Genomic DNA, 14,572 nt, shown 5'->3' on the forward strand with positions numbered 1-14,572 from the left:
TTGTACGTCTCCTAAATGGTTAAAAAAAAAACGAAAGTTTTTCCAATGTGCGCCCAAAATAAAGTAAACGGATGGAAATATAAATCTTAGCAAAAATTTCTATATTATGTTTGCACATATTTGAGATATTGCAGTTGGAAATGTGAAAAAATGACGATTTTTTTCAAAATTTTCCCAATTTTGGCGCTTTTAATAAACACAAATTCTATCGGTCTTTTTTTTCCACCTAAATCTAGCTCTATTTGTGCCTCCCGGGGACAGCGTACAGAATGTGAGCGCAAAACAGACAGCGGCATGCACCGTCTTGGTGCGTATTACACACATACTCTCCGTGTGAGGTGCTCCCAGCTTGTGGGGATCCGGGGTCCACTGCAATGCCCTGCCGTCACACCTGCAGTAATTTTAGGGGAAGGGCTTTAAATCTAAGCCCTTCCCTGAAAATCATCCCTAGCTGTAGTAAAAAGTAAAATATATACTGGCCTGTCTTCTCCCCGCACTGCTGGGAAGCTTTTCAGCTTAAAATCCCCGCTGCTGAAAGGGCTGCGTCTGATCGGCTGAGTGCTCAGCCAATCACAGGCAGTGCTCAGCCATTAATTGATTGACAGCCGAGCGCTGCCTGTGATTGGTCACAGAGCGGAGCCAATCACAGGCAGCGCTCAGCCGTTCATTGAACAACAGCTGAGCGATTCCTATGATTGGTCACAGTGCTCAGTGAATCACAGGCAGCGCTCAGCCCCAGTAACCCCCCCCCCCTTCCCCCCCCCCGAGCCTTAGCTTGTGAGTTTTTTGACTTGCAAGCAGGCTCGTATCCCGAATTTTTGCTCGGAAACTCTCCAGCCAAGGCACTTGTAACTCGGGGTACCACTGTATAGGTAAATATGGCCGCTGGCAGGGATTTATGGTGGAAACAATGTACAAAACCACAGCGGGAAAACTGCTTATGTTGTTGCTGCGGTTTTGATGCGGTTTCAGTTTTCACCACAATTGCATCAAAGCCGTAGCAGAAACGTGGGCAGTTTGGTCAATGTTGTTTTTTACTGAACCCCAACCGCCACGTGTGAATACAGCCTAAAGTATCTTGGGAAGTAACTTGAGATATAAAGGTAGGAGGGAAAGCGCCATCTAAAGGTAGCGGACGCACCATATGTGTGAAGGTCTTGTTCTCGGAGGACTGAGGATGCTCAGAGGAGATTGTAATATTTCAACACTGAATGTTCTGAAATAAGGATGCTATTGGGGAACCCCTGTATGGGGGAAACATTGTGAATGGGACGCAATGCTAGATTGGTGCCACTGCCTCTGTAATCTCAGCATTGAAGAGATCCAAGTCCGGTATTTATACTTCTAAATTGATGACATCACAATGCAGTGACATCAGCCTGCCAGACACCTGGCTCATTTGCATACAGTGTGTATGTATGTATGTATGAATGAATGAGTATGAATGAATGAATCTATTTATGTATTAATTATGTAGATTATAGATTATATCTGAATTATAGTTTTTGCTGGCAATACACTTCTTTGTTAAGGCGACTCATGTCTAAATGCTGCCCACGATTCTGGCAAAGCAAATGCTGAGGAAGGGGAGGCGTAGGCCTGAAACGTGTCTCCTTATGCTGGCTTCAATAAAACAGAGCAGTTGAGCTAATCCCCGATGCCATGTGCTTCTCTAGGACGGTCGCACCTATACCCAGTTTTTTTTACTATTGCCTCACAGAATCCTTGAAGGATGGCAGGCTACATCTGCTGCGCGGACCAGACGGCGTCTGTAAGATGCACTACGCTACTTGCTTAGCGGAGCCGTGCTGCACAGATAGTGTAGTTGTGCTAAGCCAAGTGGAGCTGTGACTCAATTACTCAGTGGCACGCTGACGTGGAATGCGTTAGTGTTACTACATCTGTAAATTGATGTCTTGCAGCTTTAAAATCCGCTCCGCAGGTCAATTTAAACTGTAGATTGTTTTTCCGCATTATATGGATAAGATTTCTTTAAATGTGTGACTACTTCTCCATTCACGTCTGTGGAGCTGACGGAGATGGTCAAGCACTGAGCTCCCATGAATGGCGGAGTCGTAGTCATGCAATGAGACTAGTGCTACGCGACCAAGATTGCTGTATAGCCCTGCGACCTCACACTCTCGGGCCGGCTTCACACCACCGGTTTCCTATTGTTCAATCCACAGTCGTCGTCCACACGGAGGATCCGCAGCAAATCACACGCATTGAAAGATACATACTACTGCTACTTCCTTCACTCTCGCGGTCATCCGCATTACAGATTCTGCAGGAACGCAGGGTCGCCTTCTGCTGTGGTATCCCGCATTCGGAATGTGAAGCGGTCGTGTGCAACCGGCCTTACTGAAGACAATGGAGTTGTGATACAACTCACAAGTAGCTGCGACCAATATATTGCAAAAATCCAACCTCGTAGAGGTTTAAGCAATCTATAGGTTGTGGGAACTTGCGCGACCCCATTGATATATTTGAGAATGCAAGTTCACAGGGCTGCACAGCGATCTTTGGTCACATGACCCATGTCATGGCGAAAGACTCCATAGAGCTCCAGCCTTAGGGCTCATGTCCACGACTGTGTTCTCACCGCAGAGACGCAGCGTTTTACGCATACCACCGTGGGCTCTTCGGCCAGATTCACACAGATGTATTTGCGCAGCATATTAGGCATGAAAAATATACATGCTAAATACACGTCAGTAGAACCCGCTGATTGCAGCGAGTTCCTTCACATAAGTGTATTTTGCATGTGCACTTTGTCCAAAAAAAAAAGCAGTCCCCTTTATTTTCTCGTGCATTTCTGCAGGGGAAGAACATGTATTATTCTAATTACACTAATTGCCCATTTCAATAAATGGCGGCATGGTTGCGTGTTTTTTTGCGCTTGCAAATGTGCTTGATTCGTGCTAACAAAAGTACAGTAAGGGCCGCTTCACACAAACATATTTGTTTCAATGGATGCCTTCAGAATTCTCTTTACTCACACATTTCGCATGCCTGCAAAACCCCAACATGCTCTATTTTTGTGCACATTTGCGCACCAAGGGTCCCTGTACAAGTCTATGGGAAGTGTGCACGTAACCGATTCCTATCTCCAAAAAAAGTTATAATAAAAAGTGATAAAGTCTTATAAACTCCAAAATGGTACAAATAAAAACTACAGGACATCACGCAAAAAAAACGAGCCGTCGCACAAGTATCATGCGATACTTCTGCCATGTATCATGTGGACATGAGGCCTAAATCTAAGTGCTTGGTTGTTAGCAGCCGCAGCTGCGCTGCACCTCTTGCTCGTCAGTTTTTTTTTCTGCTTTTGGAAACTGCTGTAGGAAAGGGGGTGCACCAGTACTGGAGGTACTGCAATACCAGCTCAATGTGCGAAGTGGACAGAGCAAGCACTTTTTCCAGCTCCCTGTTCTAAAAATCCATTTAATATATGATCCTCAGATAGGGAACGTATCAGATGCAACACGCTCAGGCAGCACTCCGGGCACACCCACAATGCACTGAGGGAGCCGGAAGACCTTTGCATAGCCCCGCCCAACGCCTTTACACGTCCAAAAGGGTCTCGTCCAAATGACACGAAGGAACGCTGCGCACTCTCCGCGACGTAGGCGGTGTGCGAGGAAGGCTGCACAAGAACCCCTCTGCACCCAGTAGGCTGTACAGCTGTCCTCCTGTCCTGGAGATAGCTATAGTCTATGGAATATACACGGGCTTTAGCCTTGGCAGTCGCTTCCATTTCAAGCACAAAAGCAAAAGGCATTACGAGCAAGCGTGTTCAACTGCAAAATGATGCATCCGCCGAACAAATGGATACAAGATGTGATACAGACAGGCACAGAGGCTCAAGTTCCCTTCTGTACCACCTTTAGCTTGGATACAAGATGTGATACAGGCAGGCATGAAGGCTCTGGTACCCTGTCATACCGCCTCTAGCTTGGATACAAGATGTGATACGGGTGGGCATGGAGGCTCCAGTGCCCTGTTGTACCGCCTCTATATTGGATACAAGATGTGATATGCAATCCTCTGTAACAGCGGATTCTTTACTCCCCGTTCAGTGACAAGGGGACTCCCCATAGGGAATATTTATACACAGAGCACCTATGCGTGTATGCATGTCCTATGTTTTGCAGGTACGCCCATTTGCATATTTCTCTGGGTTCTGTTTAAATTCTCAAATGGGTTTCGTTGGTGACCTTGAACAAAACCCTAGGCTGCCATTACTAAAACTGAGACCAAAGCTGCACATTTTGATCTCCATTTCAGCAGATTTCTGTTGGTTTCCCACATTTCTGCCGGACAGAATAACTTAGTCGACTACACGGCTCTATCTGGCCAGAAACTAATGGAAACCTAGTTAAATAGAGACTTTTTTTTGTCTCCATTTGACTAATGAAAGCTTATTGTTGTGTCCGGGAGCTCCGTCTGAATGACCTGGACATACAAGATCTGTGACTGAAGGCTTAGAAGGGTATTTCAATCTCAGCAAATAAAAGTAATACCTTGTATAATCAAAAATTAACATTGTCCAATATAATTTATAAGCGACTATATGCATAAAACAATGCGGGTGTCCCGTAGTGTACTAACAGTCTATGTGATGCCGACTCTGTCGGCAGAGACTGCGTATGGCAGCGAGTGTACTGCGCATGACTACGTATCTCACGTACACGATCATGCGATGTGTGACTGTCTTTTTTCTTCTAATTCCCAGCTCTGTTTCATCGTGGGGGTTGCATATGTATTGCGTATGGACAGTGCTGTATATACGCTGCCCATACAAAAGTATAGGGCTCACACTGCGTGGTATGTGGAGAAATAGAGCAAGCTGCCATCTTTTCCTCGCTCGGATCTACACACAGTGTTTACACGCTAATGTGAAAGGATCAATAAAAGTCAGACAACAAAAAAAAAAAAAAATCACAGAGCGGCCATATACTCACTGATATACTGATTCACCACGTGTCACACGGCAGTACATCGCATGAGCCCTAAAGTAGAACATGCTGCGTACCTATTTATGTAGTCTAATAGAGCCTCCTGAGTGTGAATAAGCTGGTGATGTCACCAGCTGCTTCCTTTGGGTAAGTGAGATTTTTGACCCGTGTGAAAGGGGCATTACTGTATGCTAAACTGTTCACTTCATTTTCATTGCCTTCTATGACATTTATGGAAATGGCACAGATTATTGTTAGGGGTTCCATCACATGTGCGAAAATCAGCATCCCCACCACACTCCCCTTGTGCAGCCGTACCGCCTCCACACTCCCCGCATGTAACCGCCGCCTCCACACTCCCCAGCATGTAACCGCACCGTCACCACACTCCCCAGCATGTAACCGCACCGTCACCACACTCCCCAGCATGTAACCGCACCGTCACCACACTCCCCAGCATGTAACCGCACCGTCACCACACTCCCCAGCATGTAACCGCACCGTCACCACACTCCCCAGCATGTAACCGCACCGTCACCACACTCCCCAGCATGTAACCGCACCGTCACCACACTCCCCAGCATGTAACCGCACCGTCACCACACTCCCCAGCATGTAACCACACCGTCACCACACTCCCCAGCATGTAACCCCACCATCACCACACCGCCCTTATATAACCGTACCGCCACCACACTCCCAGCATGTAACCGTACCATCACCACACCTTCCTCATGTAACCATTCCGCCTCCACACTCTCCGCACATAACAGCACCGTCACCACAATTACCTCATGTTACCGTGCCGCCACCACACTCCCTGCACGTAACCGCGCTGCCACCACACTCCCTGCACGTAACCGCGCTGCCACCACACTCCCTGCACGTAACCGCGCTGCCACCACACTCCCCGCACGTAACCGCGCTGCCACCACACTCCCCGCACGTAACCGCGCTGCCACCACACTCCCCGCACGTAAGCGCGCCGCCACCACACTCCCCGCACGTAAGCGCGCCGTCACCACTCTCCCCGCACGTAAGCGCGCCGTCACCACTCTCCCCGCACGTAAGCGCGCCGTCACCACTCTCCCCGCACGTAAGCGCGCCGTCACCACTCTCCCCGCACGTAAGCGCGCCGTCACCACTCTCCCCGCACGTAAGCGCGCCGTCACCACTCTCCCCGCACGTAAGCGCGCCGTCACCACTCTCCCCGCACGTAAGCGCGCCGTCACCACTCTCACCGCACGTAAGCGCGCCGTCACCACTCTCCCCGCACGTAAGCGCGCCGTCACCACTCTCCCCGCACGTAAGCGCGCCGTCACCACTCTCCCCGCACGTAAGCGCGCCGTCACCACTCTCCCCGCACGTAAGCGCGCCGTCACCACTCTCCCCGCACGTAAGCGCGCCGTCACCACTCTCCCCGCACGTAAGCGCGCCGTCACCACTCTCCCCGCACGTAACCCCCTCCGTCACCACACTCTCTGCATGTAACCCCACCGTCTCCACACTCTCTGCATGTAACCCCACCGTCTCCACACTCCCTGCATGTAACCGTACCGTCACCACACTCCCTGCATGTAACCCCACCGTCGCCACATTTCCCTCATGAAAACCCACTTCTCTCGCGTAACCATAACACCACCACACTCCCCTTATATAACCGTACCATCACCATACACCTCGTGTAACCCCACATAGGAATGTATATAAGAAAGATGGAGAGACCACACCATTCCCTGACTCACTTACACCCTAGGTGTCTCCACACACTTTTTGGGTGCTCACCTTAAGGAGATAGGACACCGCTTATAATCCACATCATAGGCCCCTCGCAGACTAAGCCAGAAGCCTGCTGCACACCTCCCCACTCATCACAATTGTGGGGTGCATTAAAACCGCTTTGCCATGCGTTCAAAAGTGCTGCTCAAAATTGAGGTAAAAAACCCACGATTTTAAGCTGTGTTTTCTGAACGCAGCCTTAGGCCCCGTGCACACGGGCGGAAATTCCACTGCCGGATTTCCCGCAGAATTTCCACCCATGGAAGCTGCCATAGGATTGCGTTAGAAAACGCAATCCTAGGCAGACGGCCGCGGTTTGTCCGCGCGAAATCACACATGGAAAACAAACCGCGGCATGCTCTATTTCTGTGCGGGGTTCGCAGAGCCCCGCACAGAAACGTCACTCGCCGGCCGCTGGCACCGGTCTGCGCATTTAGGACGGCAACTCCCACAGCCTAGAAGTTTGTATGATCTAGAGCCTCAGTCACAGCAAATGTGGACACATAATACCATATGGAACCTGTATGCCTCAATTGCCCCCCATATCACATCTTGTATCCAAGCTAGAGGCGGTACATCATAGTACTAGAGCCTCCATGCTCGCCTGTATCACATCTTGTATCCAAGCTAGAGGTGGGACAACAGGGTACTAGAGCCTCCATGCTCGCCTGTATCACATCTTTTTTTATGATCGCAGGGAGAGAAAACGCATCAATTCTGCCATAGAATTTTGAGGTTTATTTATAGCGTTAATCATGCAGAACATGGTTAACTACCTGAGCCTAATATATGTCATTTTAATTTTAATGATGGGATTTTTTTCTATAGTGCACAGGAAGATGAGGATTGACACCCCAAAATGAAGACCCCCCGTATGTCCCATGTTCAGAGATATACCCATTGTGGCTCTAATCTTGTGTCCGTATGCACAATGGGGCCCAAACCGAAAGGAACAGCCGGTGGCTTTGTGAACAGTTATTTTGCATGAAAGTGTTTTAGGCCCCATTGCCCACTTGTGGAGCCCTTGAGCGGCTTTGGAGAACCCCCACAAATGACCCTGTTTAAAAAACTAGACCCCTTAACGAATTCCTCTAGCGCTGTGCTGCGTATTTTGACCCACAGTATTTGAATGAGTCTGAGCAAAGCAGAAGGAAAAAATTACAATTTTAATTTTTTTGGCAATTGTGTCATTTTAAAAGCATTTTTTGTACAGTGTACATAGGAATGAAGACTTTCACCCCAAAATGGATCCCCGTTTGTCCCATGTTAAGAAACCTACCCATTGTTGCCCTAATATTATGACCGTATGCACAACAGGGCCCAAACCGAAAGGCGTATCAAACTTCAACTGTGTCTTAACTTTTACGTAATCGCCATTATCCATCGGATAACGGCGATCACATGACCGGGGACCGCTCACTGCGGCCCTCAGTCACTGCTCCAGGCTCTCGGCTACCTTTAGTAGCCAGGAGCAAGGAGACTTTAAATTTACCAGGCCCACTGCAGCTTCTGCGCTTGCGTCCACCATCTTGCTGATGGGCACATGCGCCAAAATTGAGGAAAGGTCCGCGGGTAAACATCCTGTCGTGGGACATCGCCAGAGGCCTTAGGTATGTAAATTCCCCTCCCCTCATGGATCGGATCTGTGATTGGAGGTGAAACTTAAACTTTTTTTACTTTTCCGTGATCTCCGGTTTCAAGTGGAAAACGGTGATCACGTGACCAGAGGCTGCGTACTGCGGCACCCAGTGAAATCTCTTGGCTATGTTTAGTAGCCAGGAGATTTTACAATCCCCTAGCAATCTGCGGCTTTTGCACCAGCTCCCTGTATAGTCTGTCACTGAGCAGCACACCCCCAGCTACATGTCTCCCCGCTGTCCTGTCACACAGCCACCATTATCAGTCCTGGGGGTAATAGGTGGGCACCACACTGCTGGCCCCTGTATAGTCTGTCAATGAGCAGCACACCCCCAGCTACATGTCTCCCCACTGTCTTGTCATAATTTCCTCCATTTGATATTGTATTTAGCTGGCGACGCTTAGCGATGACGCAGGTACCCACTGCCCGTACACAATGTAGTAACGTATGGGCTGTGGGTATATCCGTGACCATGAAGCACAATGGCCTCTATGTTGTAAATCTGCGGTAAAATAGAACATGCTGCGTTCTGTTTCCTACGAGTGGATTACTTAATTCCGACCCGCTAATGTGAGCGGAAATGTGTAATCCAATGCATTTGATTGATCCGTGTATTAGCACGGATCAAATGCGTGCGAATCCGCAATTTTTTATTAGGTCGTGTGAGACCGGCGTAAGATAGATTGCTACCTTTTTATCACATGATCGGGGACCGCTGAACAAGGCTGCCGGTCACTGCTCCAGGCTCTCGGTTACCTTTAGTAGTCGGGAGCAGGAAGATTTTAAGTTTCCTGGACCCTCCCCGGCTCCTATGCATGTTTCCGGTATTTTGCAGGCAGGTGTATGCGCAGAAGACGGCGAAGGTCCGAGGAGCAGGGTTGTGTCTGTGTTCAAATGCGGAGGCCTCAGGTAAGACGTTTCATCTGCTCTTACCAATCGCAACGGAGAGGGGAGATTAAACTTCAACTTTTACGTGATCACCATTATCATTTGGATAATGGTTGATCATGTGATGATGGATAAAGATCCCGTCGGGGACATTGCCGGAGGCTTTAGGGAAATATTTTCATCTCCCCTCACTGATTGGATCCATGACGGTAGATGAAACATTTTTTATTTTTACACGTAACCAGGGACCGCGGCCCATCATGAAATCTCCAGGCTTTCAGCTATGTTTGCTAGCCAGCAACAGGGAGATTTTAAATTACCCCGGCAATCTGGGGTAAGGTCCGCGGATAAATCCGGGGGCTTTAGGTATGTAATTTCATCTCCACTCACGGATATGAGGAAAAATTAAATTTTTTATTTTTTAACTGTTTACTTGGATAACGGCAATAGCGTGACTGAGGGTCACTGCGGCAGCTTTCAACAAGGAGCTGTCATGTCCACAGCCCCCAGGGCTTTAATCCTCAGAGTGAGCATGTTTTTACGGCCTTAGGGATCAAAAACACTACTTTGTCACTAAGGCCTCTCTATTTTATTTTAGTTTCAGCCCTTTTTAACGCCCCTCATCACCCATTGTAATGATGGAGTGCGTTACACAACGCTGTTGAACACGTTTGAAAATGGCGTTCGAAAACGCTTTAAAATGTAGCATTTTACCAGACGCCTGTGTGAAAGCAGCCTTAGGGCTCATGTCCACGGGCGTATACGTAACACACTGTAGGTCTCCTGCGGTGTTTTACAAATTGCAACCAATACTCTCTGCCGGCAGATAGACGGCAGAGGCCGCGTATGTGGTAAGTATAGCACTGTGCATGCCCACTAATCTCACATCACGGACATGCGCAGTTTGATTTTTTTTTTAATTCCCGCTCTGTTCAGAGCAGGAATGTGTATCGAAACACTGCCCTCTTGCAATGTGGAATTTCTGCGGTTTTGTTTTTACCACTTCTTTTCCTGGCTGTTATTTGTGCGCTCGGGAAAAGATAAGACCTGCCCTATCATGTAGTGACAGTACCTGCAGGGAAGATCAGGCGGCGCCTGTCATCCCGTAGCAATTTCCAAACTTCTGCGCACTGGCACGGAGTGTAAACTGCTGGTGAAGGGGACAGGATTCCATTTGTTCTGGGGCAGTTGCACCTACGAAAGTCACAGAAAATAGAAATGATTGATTTCAATGGGTTTGTTCACAGGCGCGTATTTTCCATGTGCATTTCGATCGCAGAAAAAAATACGCAGCATACTATATTTTCTCGCACATTCTCATAGGGAAAGAACGCATATTATACTAATTGTCTATTTCACTAGCTGAGATAATCGTTGCGTGTTATTTCTTTGTCTGTGCAAATATGCGTAAACTCATCGGAATCCAGCCTAAATGTAAACATATATCTTTATAGGGCCATTTTCACACAGTTTTTCCTCTCACTACGGTTCCATGCGTTTTTGGCGCTGCACTCCCATGTGTATCCAACATGTCGGGGCTTCCTCTATATCAGTGATGGCGAACCTTTTAGAGACTGGGTACCCAAACTGCAACACAAAACCCACTTATTTATCGCAAAGTGCCAATGTGTCAGGGGCGGGGCTGATCAGGACGTATGATTTTACCCCCGTCGTTCTAAACAGGACAGGGCCTCTTTAACCCTCTGCAATCCAATTTTGGATTCGGATTGCATAGGGGCTTTTCTTTTTCTGCCTTATACTATGGCGCCTTCTGCTGGCTAAAGTTAGGGCTCCTTCCCACGGAGGGATTTACGCTGCGTAAATCTGCTGCGTTGCCCGCAGCTATTAGGTTCTATTGAACCTAATAGCTCAATGCTCATGGTGCGGAATTCCATCGCAGAATTCCGCACCGTGAAATCACCCGACCTCACCCGCGGTATGCTTTATTTGCCACGGGTGTACGCGTGGCCGGCCTCCATTCTAGTCAATGGAAGCAGTGCGTCACGCTATCTTCCGCTGTAGCACAGCGGAAGATAGAGTAAAAACCGCTTCCCCGCCCACCGCCAGCCACGTCATATGACCCAGTAGATTTTGGTAGGCCGCTGTCTCCCCCTTGTGTGCTGCATTAAAAATGCACTCTGCTAAAAATAAAAAGGGTCCAGTTCTGTCGCTTCTCGGAGGAGATAGGGGTTCCCCCAGCTCCCGTCTCCGAGCTGCAGCGGAGACTGACTAACATGGCTGCCAAGTCCGGTATTTATACTTCTAAATTGATGACATCACAATGCAGTGACATCAGCCTGCCAGACACCTGGCTCATTTGCATACAGTGTGTATGTATGTATGAATGAATGAGTATGAATGAATGAATGAATCTATCTATTTATTTATTAATTATGTAGATTATAGATATAGATTATATCTGAATTACAGATTTTGTGCATATAAAGATAGATTTTAGATGATATATATATATATTTATATATCTACATACATACACAAACACATATAGCTGTATTATATATATATGTAGATTCTATAATGTATGTTGATTATATAATAGATCTATTGATTGATAGATAATCCATAGATCTATTATATAATTAATATAGATGATAGATTTGAGATAATTTATATCTGTGTAGATTCTATCATCTGGATATAATGTATGTCTATAATCTACTCTATCTATCTATCGCTATACAAATAGCAAGATTTATTTCTCTATATAATCTATAGTTATGGATGGATGGATGGATTTATTTATGTATGGCGGGGAAAAAAAAAAGGCCTGCTGTACATTTTAACTTCTTCAGATGACCATGCTGATCTATTCTTATTCTTACTAGAGTCTACTAATGCCAGCCCAGGGGAAGCCAATAAAGCCCTATGGGGTCGAAGCCAATTTTCCTTTTTTTGGGAAAAAGTTTCCGTCCGTCCCCACTCGAAATGCGTCCACCAAAAGAGATCTCTCAAAACGACCGACGGACGCACCTTCAGAGGCAAACTAGTGCTTGCTTCTAGTGTCATCGTCTGCTTAACCATCCTGCGTAGGGAGGTGACGAGTCCTGCAGGCTCTGCAAGCCTAGGATGCGTGAGCACGGTGCAAGAGGAAGGACTGAGGGGGATGTGAGGGGGAGGGCGCGGTTGAGAAAGCGTTGGGTGGGGCTATGCAAAGGTCTTCCAGCTCCCTCAGTGCATTGTGGGTGCGCCCGGAGTGCTGCCTGAGCGTGTTGCATCTGATACGTCCCCTATCTGGGGATCATTTATTAAAGGGAGCATAGGTGCAGCACGTTTCTGTAAAACCAATAGAGGGCGTTGCAATGTTACTGTAGAAACCAATGGACAGCATGGAAGGTAGCTATACATAGATTTTAAAGACGACGACTGCCAAGGCTAAAGCCCGTGTATATTCCATAGACTATAGCTATCTCCAGGATAGCTGCATGCGCAGTCGTGTGCCGGGTTCGCCCGTGCGCAGTCGCGCCATTGTCTCGCACGGCTGCTTTCATTCCGCGCTTCCTGAGAAGGCAATGTATGCATACGTCACTAGTGAAGGAAGTGGAAGGTAGCGCAATGTACGCTTTTTGACCGGATGGAGGAAAATCGGGTTGCTGGAGGTCACGTGACCGAAGTGACAAGCGGCTCCAGGAGAAGATTTGGGATAAGAAGAAGAGGTAAGCAGGCTGCCAGGGGAGCAAGAGGTAAGTATATATTTTTTTGTTTTTAATGACAGAACCCCTTTAAGGCTCTATTATGACACTTTTCGAACCGTGGTATGGTTATATGCGGGGAGTGTAAAGACGGTATGGTTACATAAGGGGGGGTGTGGTGACAATACGGTTACACTAGGAAAGTGGGCTTACATGAGGGGAACGTGGAGGTGGTGCGGCTACACAAGGGGAGTGTGATGGAACCCCTAACAATCTGTGCCGTGTCATTTCCATAAATGTCATAGAAGGTAATGAAAATGAAGTGAACAGTTTAGCATACAGTAATTCCCCTTTCACATGAGCCCAAACTCTCACTATTCTCACTTACCCAAAGGAAGCAGCTGGTGACATCACCAGCTTGTCCACACTCATGAAGCTCTGTTAGACTACACATGTGATACTGGACAATGCACCCATCCTCAGCCCTTGTTGGCCTGTGGTTCACATTCCTATGTGGGTCAGAAGCGGTGTTGTGTCTCCTTAAGGAGAGCACCCAAAAAGTATGTGGAGACACCTATGGGGTAAATGGGTCAGGGGATGGTATAGTCTCTACCCAAGCACTGCACACAGAAGAGGCGTTTGAAAACCTAAAAAATGAGTAAGAACACTTATAAGGTGATGCTAGCTCCTCTGGGATATCTATGCAAATAAGAATGAGAAAATACCTCTATAGCGCCATCCATTGGATGCAGCATTCCTTCAAATCCAAGTGATTTATCACAAGCCTTAACAATGATTGGGAATATTAAACCAAGCCAGGAAGCCATGCACAGACAGACTGTTTCATGGTGATTGCCCCTCCTCAGTGTGCAGCAGGCTTCTGGCTTAGTCTGTGAGGGGCCTGTGAATATGGATTATAAGCAGTGTCGTATCTCCTTAAGGTGAGCACCCGAAAAGTGTGTGGAGACACCTAGGGGGTGAGTGAGTCAGGGGATATGGAGATACGACACCGCTTATAATCCACATCACAGGCCCCTCACAGACTGAGGGTGCATTCATACGAATCTATATCGGCTCGGTTTTCACGCCTAGCCGATATACGTTGTCCTCATCTGCAGGGGAAGGGGGGGGGGAGGCTGGAAGAGCCAGGAGCAGGAACTGAGCTCCCACCTCCATGTAATCGCATGTAATCCAAGGAAGATATGGCAGTAAGGATAATGTCACACAGTGAGTGCGATACCAGGCCGTGAATCGCGGCCTGTTTTCGCGCTCGCTAACGTACAATTTTTCTGTGGATGAGAGTCATTTTTGTAATAAAACTGCCTCCCCTCCCTCCCGCTGCGGCTGTCCGCACCTAGCACGCGGTGCGATGCTGCCGCCAGCCCCATTAAAAGAATGGGTGATGCAAGGCCCCGCCCAAAGATAGAACGAGCCGCGGTTCATATACGTGCAATATTTGCTCTGCCGTGTGAAAAAGACCGAAGTGTTCAATTCCCCTGCAACGCCTCCGCAGGAGAAATGAAGTATTATGCCATCCTTCTGCCATATGATGAACAGACATGTTGGCTGCACCATATGGTAAACTGGAGTCGGGTAATAGTGAAACGCTCAAACGTGGGAATACAACAGTTCACGTTCCATCTGAATATTGGCGCATT

The 14,572-nt window shown here is 47.8% G+C and overlaps 1 pseudogene; it reads right to left on the reverse strand.

Annotated features, from left to right (window-relative positions):
• Nucleotides 1–3,347: 3,347 nt before the first annotated feature.
• On the reverse strand, nt 3,348–3,475 carry LOC136578162 (U2 spliceosomal RNA; annotated as a pseudogene).
• Between the last annotated feature and the right edge of the window lie 11,097 nt (nt 3,476–14,572).

Source organism: Eleutherodactylus coqui, chromosome 8 (assembly GCF_035609145.1).
Source record: "Eleutherodactylus coqui strain aEleCoq1 chromosome 8, aEleCoq1.hap1, whole genome shotgun sequence".
Classification (NCBI taxonomy): domain Eukaryota; kingdom Metazoa; phylum Chordata; class Amphibia; order Anura; family Eleutherodactylidae; genus Eleutherodactylus; species Eleutherodactylus coqui.